Source organism: Anser brachyrhynchus (assembly GCF_964034855.1).
Source record: "Anser brachyrhynchus genome assembly, chromosome: 4".
NCBI lineage: Eukaryota > Metazoa > Chordata > Aves > Anseriformes > Anatidae > Anser > Anser brachyrhynchus.
Genome location: NC_137698.1, coordinates 64,229,884 through 64,240,547, shown reverse-complemented (window position 1 = coordinate 64,240,547; position 10,664 = coordinate 64,229,884). Strand labels below are relative to the sequence as shown.

At 38.5% G+C, this 10,664-nt stretch overlaps 1 long non-coding RNA gene across 1 annotated transcript; it reads left to right on the top strand.

Moving 5' to 3' along the window:
* Positions 1-1,565: 1,565 nt before the first annotated feature.
* Positions 1,566-7,508, top strand: LOC308193695. The gene is made up of 4 exons (XR_013949857.1): positions 1,566-1,975; positions 3,390-3,489; positions 4,169-4,235; positions 5,196-7,508. It is a non-coding gene; the product is annotated as an uncharacterized lncRNA (long non-coding RNA).
* The last annotated feature ends 3,156 nt before the right edge of the window (positions 7,509-10,664 follow it).

The window sequence follows — 10,664 nt, the reverse complement described above, 5'->3', positions numbered from 1 at the left end:
AAAAGAGTTGGGTGCAAAGCGTGCTGGTGGGAGCATCTGCAAAGCTAGGCAGGGAGAAAATGAAGTGTTAGTGAGGGAAAGAGAAGTGAATGTGAGCAGAGCAAGGTGCCAGCTGCAAGCAGGAAAAAAAATAAAATCATTGCAGTAACTGCAGTAAGGAAGAATGCAATTTCCCCAAAGAGCAAGCCTTCAAACAGCTCCCTGGGCTTCCTTAGCATGGGCAGAGGGACATTTCTGATGGCGGCAAGCTCTCGTGCTGAGATGAAATCAGAGGCTCCCCCAAGGAAGCCGGTTATTACTTGCAGCCTGTCTCTGTTCTACAGTGGTGTGCTGAATGCATTCTCCATTCTGTGCTGTTTTTCAGACTTGCTTCTGAGCTTTATCTACCAGGCTTTTGTTGACCTCCTACATGTTTGCCTTATGCTCTGGTTTCTCAACTAATCTTATTTATTGATGTAGCAGGGTGGTGTTTTTTGTTTTGTTTTGTTTTGTATTTTTTTTTTTTTTGAGAATAGAGTCTGTATGTTTTTGTAGCCCAGCACACCAATCTTACATTTTATAATGGGTACCGCACTGAACAGTTGTTAGCTGTAGGTGCTGTTGTCAGTTTGGCAAGTTGCAATAATTTTTTCTTCATTTTCCTTCTAGTAGCCAGAGTGATTAAAGCGCGCAGGTAAAATCTATCCCATGTTATGGGTAAAGACCAATAATGTTTCCAGTGTTTGTTCAGATTTTTTTTTTTTTTTAACATTAGACAATTCTGCTTTATCATTTCAAGCACAGGAAGAGAACTGATTTCAACAAAAGCAGAAAAGGATTTATAGCATGTTCCTCATATAAATAAAGCCATATAATGTAAGACGTGGCATGTTGCATTGTTCTGTTCCTTTCATAATCTATGATGCCATATGGGCCTAAAAAAATACGACTATTATATGGATTTCTGCAGGGTAATTGGCATTGACACACATATATTGATCGAATAAATGAAATAACATGCACAGTTCTGACAATCTTTGCAGATTTGTAAGATTATAGCAGAGATGATTCTATGTCAGCAAAAAACTCTATAGGAATTTCTAATGAAGCCAAAACCAGTTCATTAATATACATATGTTTGAAATTGCAGCCCTAACAATTGAGTTCTCTGCTCTGAACACTATAATACATATTGTCGTGAGCTGTATGCCCTCAGATCATTTCTGTGAATTACAAGAAAATTATGGACTGGAGAACATTTTATTATTGTGCTTTTTATCCAGAAATACAGCCTTTCAGTGATGAAAATTGAAAACACTGAAAATTAAAATGTAAATGCATTTATCAAAAGAAGAGGAAAAAATGGAATCCTGAACTTTAACTGCTTTTACATTTTACTTCTTCAAAAAACGATTTTGATATTTACATCTCAAAAGCACAAGTAGTCAGACTGCAATATCCATTGGGATCCTTACTAATAAGTGACTGGCTGTTTCTTGCTGGGGGTCTGAAGATTTGTTTTAGTAAATCAGCATTGAAAACTCTGAGTATGTGTTTGTATGTGTGTTTGTATGTATTCTGAGAGACAAAGAAAATAATTATATGTTTATTTTGTACTTTTTTTCTCCTTTCTGTTAAATGTACTCTTTGTGTTTTTCTACAGGTTAGTACCATACTAGATAGGATGCAAGTTACTCCTTTCTCTGTGGAGTGGAAAGAAAAGACAGAGAAACAGTGATACACTCTAGAAGCTTCTTTACAATGAAATTTAGCAGTTAATAAACTGAGTAAAATGCATAATTTAAGTTTCACTGCTGCTGGTCTTTTTTTTTACCCTTGGCTTCAGAAAAAAAAATATATATTGCTTTTTCGTTGGCATCCTGCCTTGACTGATGAGATGTTAGCAGCCCCTAAGAAGGAGAAAATCCATATGCCGAAGACGACTGTGGGCTCATTTTCCTACAGAGGAAGAGTGTTGGATGAAGCATAGGAACAGGTAGGCAGTGCAGCAAACTGAGACAACATGCACCTCTGGTGCTGCTGAGTAATATAAGGAAATAAGAGGTTGATTGTATTATCTGAATGGAGACTATGCTTATTTGTGCAGTCGTTACTGTATACACAGTCAGAATAGTTGACTCCCTGTAGCTAAAATCCATCCAAATCCTCTACAAGCGAGACAGGTAGAGAATAGATAAATCATTTGTATAGTATTTCCACTGCTCTTGTAATCCTTTTCTCTTTCTTTTCCTTAACATTGGAAACATATTTTGTCTGGTGTACATTTTCTGAACTCCATGCTGGGTAACAGTGCCAGACCCCCTAGATTTAAGTGACAAGCCCCTCCTCTCAGGCTGACATGACCACAGGGTGCTGAAGCTCCTTCCCCTTTTTAAACACAGAAGAGCAGCCAGCTGCTGTTCTCACATCCCTTCCCTTTCTTGGCCTGCACACATCCATAGTGGCTCTTGCATAGGGGGATGCCACTGTGGCCGGATGCCACAAGCCTGCAAGGTGTGCTGTCCTGCTTCTCCCAGCCCTACACCCAGCACCTTCTGTCCCAGAAGGGCAGAAGAAGCATGTCCCCCATTTACAACCTTGGAGTGATACCTCCATGTGCTGAGAGGGAAAATGCTCAAGTGGCCAGATTTTATATGGATGGAAACATTTCTATCAGCCTTGTAGCAGCTGCAGTGAAGAAGGATGAGTGCTACTCGTGGCTGACCCTCCCAGTGCTCCATGGTGAGAGGAGGGAGGCAGCCTCAAATGGGCAATGGTGCTGCACCAAGTGAATTCATCTATGTTTTTGTAGTTTTCTCCTCAGAGTGTCCTTAATTAAGCTTTTAACACAGGCCCATTAATTTCAGATGCTTCTGTCTTTTCTGTGCTTAGCTTGGAAGAATTCAAATTGAGCATCCAAAATAGAGCTTTGGCATGACCATTTCTGTTTTAGTTTCACCTGTTGTAGCTGGAAAATAATTTTTGCCTGTTCATAATATTGTTAAATAACTTTCATTCTAAGGTGATAAGCATTTAGAAACTCACACAGTATTATAAATAACAAAATTGCTATCACAGAGATATTGCCACCAAGCAAAAGTTATTGCCATTTAGGATCTCAGATACTGAAATGTTTGAGAATCTTCTGGGTTCATGTTTCAAAGAAAATAGCTTGTCAAGTAAAGAGATCTTTAAATGAATATCTATTTATGCTAAAAATGTTCATAGCATTTTTTTTTCAGAATAAAAGAAAATCTGGTTTCATTATCTTTCCTTAAAATAAGCTACTCAAACTTGTACTTGTTCTTTTTCTTTCTTCCTTTTTTCCTTTTTATTTTTTTTCCTTTTATCAAAAAAGCTGTTATTGTTAGTTCTATTTCTGTATCTGATATTTCTTTTTACTTTGAAAGGAAAATGACTTCAATGCTTCAGATGCTTCAGACACTGGAATATCTTGGGCTATCAAAACAGAGCACAACAGTCATGATCAGAAACATTTTGCTTTAGCATGTAAGCAATTATTTCTATAAAATCATTGATATTCTTCAGATATAACAGGCATGTTTGGCAAATTTATTTACATCTTTCCAATGTTTTATGCATTTTTTGTTCCAGTTTCATCTTTGTTATTTCTGTTATTTCTGTTCCTGTCTTTCTTGAATTCATGATTAATGTTTCTTTAGGCAACAAAACAATACATTCCAGATCAAGAGTTATGTAAAGTCATAGCTTTTTTTTTTTTTTTTAAGAAATAAAATGAGTCAATAAAATATTAGTATTCATATCAAGTTTCCTCTCCATTCCAATCTTGTAGTCAAAAGTTAGACAGACTAAAATGGCAACTGCCCAAACAGGAAAGAAACATGGTACAAGCAATAGGCGGTTTTGGAAAATTCCAGCCACTACCTGGGTCTGGGTACAATTGATAAAGAGGACAAAAGAACTAATGGTATGGATTTAATGGATCAAATTTCTCTTCTGCATTTCATCTCTTCATTAATGGACCATGAAAAGTGAAGACAAGAGAATTGGACCAAAGAGCTGCCAGAGACTAAACCAAGTATTACCTCTTGAAAGATTGTATCCTTGATGCTTTAAATTAAAACTTTATTGCCATTGTAAAATGTCTGTGACTTACCCAGGGAAAATAAAATATATGATTTTCAGAGAGTGATCATTACTTTTTCAGCTAAAGAAGAAGTGTCCTTTCCTCTTAAGAATGGTGCGAAATGGAGTCCTCAACTGGCTTTCCTCAGGTGAGGTTCCTGGCCAAAGACCTTTTCCATCCACATCTGTTTCATTATTTCTTTTTCAAGGAATGGAGCAAATTTTGAGTCACACCCTCAGTTCCTAATTTAATAGTAAATAAAAATAGAGCCATATTTCAGAGGAGTAAATAATTATTTTTCAACTCGTCTGGGACAAAGACTGTACTCTTCCTCCTGGGTATAGCATAGGGATGACATAGGAGAAAAATGCCACACCTCAGCTGGTCTGCATATCCCTGTTCCACACCTGAAAGGCAAAGATGTTGAGACCCAGATACCAACATGAGCCACAGAGGTTTTGGTCGGTGGTTTTCGAGCTGCAGTGAACGAAGAGTGGCTCAGCAAATGGGGAAGACTCAAGCAGGTATCTGTGGAGGGAATCAATTGCCTGTTCAAGAGCCACATATTCCTTATGTGAAACGTGGTGGTATTTAAATGAAGATGCAGGGTTTTGAAGCTCCGTATTGTGACCCAGGACTATTCAGGCCCAGCTTCAAAGTATTGGTATAAGGAAGAAACATCTGAGTCATTTCTGGGCACAGTGGTGTAGCTTAGTTCCAAAGAACAGCTTCATGCTGGATAGAATTGCCTTCATGGGCACTAACCTGCAAGACCTCCTGTTTCTGAATAGCAGAAATGCTCAGCAGAGAAATATTCTGTAATATCCAAGCAGCTTGAGAAACAACCACTTCTCTGTCACTAGCAGGGAATGTAGCATTTGTAACTCTTCTTCTTGAGAATTAAGAGGGCTGCTTTCCAGGACACTGTTTGAGGATATCATAATTAAAAAAAAAAAAAAAAAAAGTGATTAAAATAGACAAAATTGAAGTGCGTATACTAAAAACTGTAATTTTGAAGTTACTTTCTTAGTTTACTTTCTAAGTTTATTTTGAAGTTGTTTTTATTTCTCCACAACTGCCTGATATTATATGTTATGCTCTTTTACAGTGAAAGCTGGATTACTTGTGAAGAATCTTAGAGACTCCATCCAGCCTCCTACCCTGCTGGAGATACTCAAACCCAGACCTCACCTCTCCCTGAGATGAGAGGCCCAGCCACTAGGATGCTGGCTACAGGAGACGGAGTGGCGTGTGAGGGGGCAGAGAGCATCTGTCTCTCTGACTGAAGCTGTTCCACCATGCAGAAAACCTTCAAAATTCAAGATCAAAGAGGGACCAAGAGGAGGTATGACTGCATCATCCAGCAGTTTGCAGTCACCTGACAGACGGAAATCTGTGTACCCTTCCTGCTCCAACATGTATCTACAAGCTTCTATATGCATAAAGCACTAAATGAAATAGTAATAATAAAAATATCTGACCCTATGTTCTTTCTTTCCCCTTTTTGTTTAATTGGATTGTCTGTCAGTGCTCCATGTAGGAGGATCCCTTATCAGAAGTATGAAGCTTTTCTGACTGAATGGAAAGATGAAAACATGCTCAGTAAGCTGCTGTATTTGTTTCATGAGCTAAGCTACAAGTTGACCTGATGATCCCAGAAAACAAAGAGCTGCTTATAAAATGTCTTAATTGTGGAGAGAGTATTAAATCAAAACCAGTTGTTGTTGGTGGTGATAGCTTCCATGGATCTCTGCTACAGTCCACAGAGAAAGTATAGGCACTCTGAGAGATTACGTGGTAGTCTACACACAGCACAGACCTCAGAAAAAAATCAGAAAGATGATAATTGTCCTTTCTTCCACCTCTGTCTTCTCCTGTTCTGCGCAGGCATCCTTGCATATATATCTGAGAAATACAGGTCTCAGTGCCTTCCTGGGTCTTTGTAAATATTTTATTCAGCCTCTGCTCCATTTCCTAAATTTGAGCCTTCTGTACTTTACTAATGCACCAAAAAGGACTGTTGTGGTTTAACCCGGCCAGCAGCTAAACACCACACAGCCGTTCGCTCACCCTCCCCCCTCCCTCTCTGGGATGGGGGAGAGAAACGGGAAAGTGAAGCCTGTGAGTTGAGATAAAGACAGTTTATTAAGACAGGAAAATAATAATAATAATAATAATAATAATAATAATAATAATAATAATAATGTGTAAGAAACAAGTGATGCACAATGCAATCGCTCACCACCTGCTGACCGATGCCCAGCCTATCCCCGAGCAGCCGGCCCCCCACCCCGGCCAGCCACCCCTATATATTGTTTAGCATGACGTCAGATGGTATGGAATACCCCTTTGGCCAGTTTGGGTCAGCTGTCCTGGGTCTGTCCCCTCCCAGCTCTTGCTGCACCCCTAGCCTGCCCGCTGGCAGGACAGAGCGAGAAGCTGAAAAGTCCTTGGCTTGGTGTAAATGTGCATTTACAGCTGGACAATTCCCAATACTGAGAAACAGTACACAGAGCTTTCCATGAGGTTACAAAACAAATCTGAAACTTAACAAGCCATTGTTTATTTCATTATATGCATCTTCAGAGAGCCAAGAGCAACCTACGCAGTGCCACTGTTCTGTGGATTAATTCATGGCTGATGAAAACATATTGTTCTTAAAAGCAAAAGCTTTATTGTTCAAATGTCCTGTCCTGAGTCTGGCTGCCCTGTGTCACCCATTGCCTGTAGGAGTCACAAGGCCTTCAAGGATGCAGTTGCCAATGTAGCCTCAGTGAGCACATCACCCATTATGCTTTGCTAACAAATTTACTTAAAGGAGCATTGACTGGCACTTTTTTTTTTTTTTGTCAGATGAATGTCATAGCTGCCAAGGGCAGATGAATGTTTGAAATATTACAAGCAGACGCCTCTTGCTAAGATAATATAAACCCAATTTTTTGCAAACATATCTCTGAGGAGGAAATAGGCTAGAGATCATCATGAGAATTTTTTGTAGCTGTAAAATTTTGTCAAAACGCAAGATAAAAACACAACAACAACAAAAAAAACAACAAACCTATCAAGCAACTCAGTGCTAAAACTTCAGTCTTAGGACAATTCTGTTTGCAATTGCCACATCATTCAATTTTAAGTGATTTGCATACCAAATGCAAAAAAATGATTAACTGGAAGCTTCCCCCCTCCACCCCCTCTGAGACATATGGTGAGACAGCAACAGAAATGATGGATGTAGTGGATGATTGCTTGCTGAACCAGTGTGTGAGAGACTATGCTAGGAATAATTCATGTCAAGATATGGTCTTAACTAAAAGACATATTAAAAACAACAATTTGACAGGTTTAATATCTTACATGATACACATAATCTGTGACTTCTAAGGCATGTGATTATCTCAAAACATGATATTTCAGTAGAACTTCAATTTTATGAAAAGATCTCAAGAGATGCTTGATCTAATGTTAAATCAACCTTTCTCAAAATAAAGGAAACTTGAAGTCATTCTGAAGTATGGTATGGCCTTGTCTTTATCTAATACTGCTTCAAATCAACAGTGATTCCCTGGAGAAAGTGGAACAACAATATTATAAAACAGGTGAAAGTGAACCAATAAACAGGATAATAAGACATTTTGGATGAAAATGCATTTCATATAAACAAAGCATTTACTGCTTTGCCATGTCAGGAACCCACTGATTCCAATAAATATGCTACCTCTGCAGGCATATATTTCACATGAATTCCTTTCACCTGTACTTCAAAGGGAAAATTTTACAGTATTTACAGTAACAGAAATTAAGGCAGATGTTTAACAAGTATGAAAATCGGATGATGCTAACTGGCAAAATTGACATTTTTCATTACTTGAGATTGCCTTTTATGTGAAGAGAATCAAGTAAATTACAAAAAAACCTTGTGATTGTTGTAAGAGATGTGAGATCAGTAACTGTGGTTTGCAATATGGCCACTTACTTGCACCTCACTGCAAGCAGATATCATAGGCAGGGGGACAGAATACTGACCTCGGAGACAGGGACAGGCTGAGTTAATGCTGCTCCTGAGCTTGGCTATGCCAATTTGCCTTTTCTGTATCATTGCTTGTTTGTCTCGCCAGTTTAGAAAGTTTTCTTGACCAAAGAGATTGTCCTGAATTTTGCACAAACTTTGACCAACACAATCAGCTACTAATAAGTAAAGGATATAAAATATCACAGAAGAGAACCATAGAATGGCTTAGGTTGGAAGGAAACTCAAAGATCATCTAGTTCCACCCTCCTGCCATAGGCAGGGATGCCACCCACTAGATAAGGTTGCTCAGGGCCTCACCTAACCTGGTCTTGAACACCTCAAGGGCATCCACAACCTCTCTGGGCAACCCGTTCCAGTGCCTCACCACCCTCTGAATGAAGAAGTTCCTCCTAATCTCTAATCTAAATCTACCCTCTTTTAGCTTAAAACCATTCCTCCTTGTCCTGTCATTATCTGATTAAGCAAAGAGTCACTCTCCATCTTTTTTTTTTTTTTTTTTTTTTTTAAGTCCCCTTTAGTACTGAAAGGCTGCAATGGGGTCTTCTAGCAGTCATTATAGTAGTTCTCATTAAAGGACCATGTCCCTGAGAACTGAAGTAAAGAAGTTTGGGATCAGCATGCACAATTGGCCAAGTATTTGAGCTACATCTTATACAAGAAATATTAGTACAGGTATGTCCCAGGGCAGGTATTTATACCAAGTGTATACACACACACATGCACACAGGGCAGGTATACAAAGATTCTCTTTCTCTCTCATCTCTCTTAATTTTTGAAATTAAATTTGGGATAAGTTAGTAAAAACTAGAGGAAAAAAAATCTTACACGTTCTATAGTGACATGGAGCCTAGCAGATGCTGACCAGATGGGAACAGCCATTTTTTTCTCAAATGACTTAGTACTGTCAGTTGAAAAATACGGAGTTTTCTGGATTTATTGTGTTCTCCTCTAAAAAGCTTGCTCATTCTAACCAGTGATATTTTTGCCTTTCCATAAATTAGGCAAAGTCTGAGACTTACCTTGTGATGAGAGGCTAAGACACATTCTTGCAAACTAAGAAAGCCATAACATAAGCCCTCCAGTAAAATTCAAAATGCCGAGACTTTTCTTATTGCTATTGTTTATCAGTGCAAAAGTCTCGAAGTAATAGAATCCAAATAATAAATTGGCAAATAGAAATTATTTCCCATCTATAATATGTCTTTCTATCCACAAGTGAAATCCCAGCTTCCTCTGTCTTACATTAAATGGTTATTTCTTTCTGCCAATGGCCATCTTGTCAGCAGCTTCTTATTAATACCTATAATCCTTTTCTTTGATGCTTTCTGACATCTCATAACTTAAGGAGCATGTATTTCTGTGCACAAGCAGTCAGACATAGCAACAGAGGGGAACATAGTTTTGGGGCTCTGCAGAAGACAGGATGGCCAATGGCTACAGCTTTTGAATAGTCCTACTTATCTCTAAATCAACCCTTAAAGTAAACTGACAGAAGGAAAAAATATGCAGGACTCCCAAGGAGTAATAGGCAAGGGATAATGGAAAGGCAACAGATAACTCAGAAAAAATAAACAAATCAATACTGACCAGAAGTGAAATAGGAGCAGACTAACCACATATTGTTAAAGCAAACCGGAGCTTTATTGAGGAGTTTTTAGCATGCTCACTGTCATATGAAGAAACAGTTAAAATATCTGGCATTATAACCTTCACTAAAATCACCTCTCTACACTCTTACAAGAGATGAAAATTATTTTCATCCAACTCTCAAAGGGAACTTAGACATTCAGAAATTAAATATTGGAATCTGCCTTTGTAAGGAAATATCAATGTATCATAACATTTGAGAACCTAATTCAGTCAAACTACCTCTTTGATGTTTCCCTTGGAACTTATTACACGAGAATCCTTGTATGCTACAGGAGTCCAGTGGATGAGAAAATAGAAGTACAGAGCAGCCCAGGTTCTCAGCTGGTTGGCGTGGGGCTTGGCATCATAGAAGCCTGTGGAATGAATCACTTGATATTACCTTTGTCTGGCCCTAATTAGCTGAAGAGCAACCTGGGGAGGCAATTAGACTGAGTAAAGGCAGTAGCAAGCACAGAAAAAGGTAAGCCATGGAGAGCAAAGAACAAAGTGTTGGTTTGTTAGTTGAATCTTTGCCCTGGGAAGGGGAATCTGAATGGCAACCACACTTTGGTTCATGGGTTGGGACAATATGTAAAGCTCGTGTCAGTCAGAAAAGTTTGCTTCATCTTTGCATTTCACCTTTAAGATGATTCAGGTCATTACTTCTTCCATGTGAAATAAATTGAGGGGTATCTGGATCAGTAACTTTTCTATTCCAATGTGCAAATTTTGATAATCTTTATTTATTTATTTATTTATTTATTTATTTTTCTCCTCCTGTACTGTGCAAAATGACATACAGGATGAGCTAATTACATCCCAGCAGTGAATTTTAATTCTTTTCACGTTACCTTGCTGAGGACATGAGCAAACTGCAGCGCTTCATATAAACCAAAGGTTAATAACCCAAAACAAAAT